The 5,120-nt window shown below is 39.2% G+C and overlaps 1 pseudogene; it reads left to right on the forward strand.

Annotated features, from left to right (window-relative positions):
• The first annotated feature begins 2,416 nt into the window (after positions 1-2,416).
• Positions 2,417-3,137, forward strand: LOC109576570 (large ribosomal subunit protein eL13 pseudogene; annotated as a pseudogene).
• Positions 3,138-5,120: the final 1,983 nt, after the last annotated feature.

The following is a 5,120-nucleotide window of genomic DNA, read 5'->3' on the forward strand; positions in this document are numbered from 1 at the left end:
AACACTTATGTTGGTCTTAGGATGAGGAGAGTAGCTATCTTTTGACAAATTTTTAGTTAATTCTTGTATCAGGGTTCACAAGACCATCCTTAGGCTTGGTGATTTACTAGAAGGATTTGCAGAACTCAAAGGATGTTACACTCATGGTTACAATGTATTACAGCAAAAGGATGCAGATTGAAATCAATAAAGGGAAAAGGTATATGGAGTGAAGTCCAAGAGAAATCGGGCATTGCTTCCAGGTGTCCCTTTTCAGTGGAGTCATATAGTGAAGTGAAAGTTACTTAGTCATGTCTGAATCTTTGCGACCCCATGGACTATATGGTCCATGGAATTCTCCAGGCCAGAGTATTGGAATGGGTTAGCTGTTCCCTTCCCCAGGGGATCTTCCCAACCCAGGGATCGAACCCAGGTCTCCTGCACTGTAGGTGGATTTTTTTACCAGCTGAGCCACAAGGGAAACCCAGAGTCATTTAGGGACACACTAAATTCTTCCAACAACACAGGTGAAGTGCTATCAACCAGGGAAGCTCACTTGAGCCTTGGCGTGCTAGACTTTTATTGGGACTCAGTCATGTATGCATGTAGTGCTTGTGTGACTGACCTCAGCTACTCACATTTCAACCTCTTCCATCCCAGAACAAAAACAGGCATTCACCATAAATCATCACGTTGTTCGGATAAATTTCACTCATCAAACTGGTACAGCAGGCCAAAAGACCTCAGGCATATGAAAACACTCTTATCAGGGAGAATGTGCCAAGACTCAGATTTGTACTTCAGCCTGTGTTTGAGATTCTGTAGCATCCATATAATAAAGTAGCGCAAGTACATATCTTTTACCTGCACCCAAAGTCTTGTCAGATACCTTAATCTTAGTCATTTGCTGATGTCTTGCAACACTAAAATATCCAGATTATGCTGATTTTAAAGTTGAAATCTTAATTTAATAGTTGAACACATAAGCTAGAGGCATTTTTCTGATTTGTAGATCAGGTACACAGGTATATCATCTGTTTAGTCTCTTAAGAATATTATATCAGACCTATAAAATGTAAGATTTTTTCCCTGGTTTCATTTTGTCTTTGATGAAGCCAGGATTATACTGTAATTCTGTTCTACAACTTAGCTTTCATTTAAAACTATATCATGGACATCTTGGTTTTTAAGGCTTCCATTATCTACCTCATTATTTTTATGGGATAAATATAATTAACCAAACCAAACAAAATATACTTAATCAATCCTCCATTGTAATCATTTAGGTTGTTTTCTGCTTTTAACTATTAAAACAGTTCTCAAATTAATATCTCTGAAAATGTGTGGAGTGACAGAATTTGATTCTATGCAACACGCAGGATTTTTTGTTACTATTTTTTGACAATAATGGAAGCAACTCTGATTGCTAGGCGGTGAAGCCACCCCTTCTCTTAGTTGTGCTTTAAAGGAAATATTCAGTATTATATATGCTAGAGAATTTCATATCCAGGATCTTATGTAATCCTCACAAGAACTATATGTAGTTAATGGTTATTCCTAGTTTTAAAATTCTAATATTTTTCTAATTAGAAAAATGATACATACTTATAAGGAATTTGGAACATGTTGGAGGGGCTTTCCTAGTAGTTCAGTGGTTAAGAATCTACCTTGCGATGCAGGGGGCACCAGTTTGATCCCTGGTCCAGGAAGATTTCACATGCCACAGGTCAACTAAGCCCGTGCACCTCAACTATTGAGGTCCATCCATGCGTACCCAGAGCCTGTGCTCTGCAACAAGAGAAGCCACCACAAGGAGAAGCCCACATACTGCGACTAGAGAAAGCCTCTGTGCAGCAACACTCAGCATAGCCAAAAATTACATGTTTTTAAAAAGAACACATAGAAATCCTTAAAGAAAATTAACACCACCTATAATTTAGCTGTTCTAAGAAAATCTCTGTCAATATTCCAGTGAATCTCCATGTCTTCTTTCTGTGCAGTATTTCATATAGTTGAAATTTAGCTTTATACACTTCTGTATCCTGCTCATTTTTAGGGATTGAACTCGTGCCCCCTGAATTGGAAGTGCAGAGTTTTAACCACTGGACTGCCAGGGAAGTCCCTTGTATCCTGCTTTTTAATTTAAGATTATAATATTTCTTATGTCACTCCTCTTGATAACCATTTTTAAATGCTACATAATATTCCATTATGTTTCTGTACCATATGTTACCGGTCTTTTAGTTTGCTTCCATTATTTCCCACTATAACATGTTATTTGCTTTGAAGGATATCTTTCATGTATAGAGATTTTTCCGTGTTTTATATTATTTAGGAGAGAGCCCTAGAAGTGAAATTAGGAGATAAAAGCTCTTATTGCATACTGCTGAACTGAAGGTTTCATTAGTCACTCATTGAATTGTTCCTACCAAGCCTTTAAGATAATCAGTCAGGCTTTTCCCGGCCGTGAGCCCTCGGAGGAGGCCTTTCGGCAGCAGCCATGGTGCCCAGCCGGAATGGCATGATCCTGAAGCCCCACTTCCACAAGGACTGGCAGCGGCGCCTGGCCACGTGGTTCAACCAGCCAGCTGGCAAGATCCATAGACGCAAGACCCAGCAGGCCAAGGCGCGCTGCATTGCCCCGCGCCCCACGTCCAGTCCTCTCCGGCCGGTGGTGAGATGCCCGACATTCAGGTACCACACGAAGGTTTGTGCCAGCAGGGGCTTCAGCCTGGAGGAGCTTAGGGTGGCCGGCATCCACAAGAAGGTGGCCCGGACCATTGGGATCTCAGTGGACCCGAGGCGGTGGAACAAGTGCACGGAGTCCCTGCAGGCCAACATGCAGCGGCTCAAAGAGTACCGCTCCAAGCTTATCCTGTTCCCCAGGAAGCCCTCGGCCTCCAAGAAGGGAGACAGCTCTGCTGAAGAGCTCAAACTGGCCACTCATCTGACCGGACCTGTTATGCCCATACGGAAAGTCTATAAGAAGGAGAAAGCCAGAGTCATCACAGAGGAGGAGAACTTTAAGACATTTGCCAGTCTCCGCATGGCCCGCGCCAACACCCGGCTCTTTGGCATCCAGGCAAAAAGGGCCAAGGAAGCTGCAGAACAGGATGTTGAAAAGAAAAAATAAAGTGCTGTTGGCAACTTGTGATAAACTTGCAGTGTCCATGTGACCTTGGTTGTGTAAGGAGCCAGGGCCTGGGGGCGGGGGTGGGGGGGGGGGTGGGGACCTCTTCCAGGGGTACCTGGGGTGTGTCTGACCTTTGTTGCAACAGAGCTGTGGGGGAAGCAGCTTTGGGACGGGGGAGGCTTGTGCTTAGTAAGTGTTCTTGTCTGGACCCTCCAGCCCAGGGGGTGCTGTGTGTTCCTGTTACTGACTATTAAAATACTATTTTCACATCTTAAAAAAAAAAAGAAAAAAAAAATAGTCAGGAAGGAGTATGCCTTTAGCACTCCTATACCCCTCTAGCTTTATGGTATCAACATCAGCCATTTACTACACATTTTTCTTCTTGTATTATCAGAAAAAAGAATCCTTTATATAAGAATATATGAATAATCAGAACAATTTTAATAAGAACTTTGCTGTCATATACTTTAAAATTTTGTTCTTTGGTTTTTCTATTCATATTTCATGGGAGTTCATATTCTATGTTACCTATATCCTTAAGATTTATTTTTTTAAATACCAAGACATTTCCAATTGTTTAAGATTTTTATTGTTGGGTTGGGAGTATTTGCCTGTTGTGGGTAACAGTAAGTTACTAAAATTTTAAAAATATATATCCAAGATTTTTTCTATGAAAAATTGCTTAATTTTCCTTTTATGTATTTATTACTAAAATAAGCTTTTTTAAAAAAAATCACTGATTATGTTTCTGAAAATTTTCTACAAAGTAAAAATTTAATTCTAACTGGGAAACAGAGAAATAGGAATCATTAATGATTTTGATTTACAAAGTACACTTCTGATTCATTTTAATTGTAAATTTCTACAGGCTATTAGATTAGTATGAAAATGTGTTTATCAAGACACGTTTGTAAGAAACATTTTCTGATATTCATTCTTGTATTTCCTTTAAAACAATTTATCTATCAATTTTACAGGATATTTCTTATTGGATGTTTATGATATTTAAAAGTATAATCCTTATTTTGTTTCTCCAAACTTGAATACAAATGGAAATGTGTACAACCTGAAAGTACAGTTTTATGTAAAAACTGATACAGAATAAATGTCAAGCAATCTATATTTTATATTAATAGGAACTTGTAACATCCAATAGTGTAAGCACCAGTTGTATTTAAGGCAAAATGGAAAATTATACTCTCATTATACTTTTAGATCCAGCATACTGACTTTCACCTTGGGCAGGTTTGAACAGCACTAAGAATTACAAATGATTATAACTTACTTAGAAGTTGGAGGAATTACTTTCTCAGTATCTAGCTAAAATACAGACATAAGAAGTCCTATCTTTTGACACACAAATTATGCTGACAGATTTTTAAATGGTACTTTAAAAAAAAAAAAAAAAGGCTGAACTTTCAGCAGCAGAGCCATCTACAAAAGTTTGGAGGGAGTCAGGATATTAACTTTGAATTGCTCTTAGGAATTCCTATCTTTCCTGACATATCACACTAAACTGCATATCCAGGTCCATTCTGGAGCTGATTCAGAGCCACTAACTGGCTGGTCTTGCAGTCTTCTCTAAAGAGAAGGAAAATATGAGTTTCATTGAGTCCAGGATGGGCCCATCTCAGCATTTAGTTTCATGTAAGCAGCTGTAAAACAGTGCTGATTTCTGGGAATAGTGGGAGAAACCAGGAGTATGTTGCTCAAAAAGGCAGCAAGGAGACTGCTTTATTAAGAGTTTTGTTGGAAAGAAAAAGCTGTTAAGGTAAAGCAGTGATTTTCATTCAGTTTAATGCTCTCTCACAGAGGTAACACAAAACAGCTCTTACTTTCCAGAACCTTTTTTCTCCCACAAGATTAATTATATCTCTGAAACATTCCCCCTTTAAAGATTGCAGCTTTCTTCTTTCATGGTTTTATAAGCCTTTATCAAAGCTGTATGCTCAGTGGCTCTGTTGTGTGCAACTCAAACTCCGTGGACTGTAACCCAAACAGGCTCTGT

Source organism: Bos indicus, chromosome 2 (genome assembly GCF_029378745.1).
Source record: "Bos indicus isolate NIAB-ARS_2022 breed Sahiwal x Tharparkar chromosome 2, NIAB-ARS_B.indTharparkar_mat_pri_1.0, whole genome shotgun sequence".
Lineage (NCBI taxonomy): Eukaryota > Metazoa > Chordata > Mammalia > Artiodactyla > Bovidae > Bos > Bos indicus.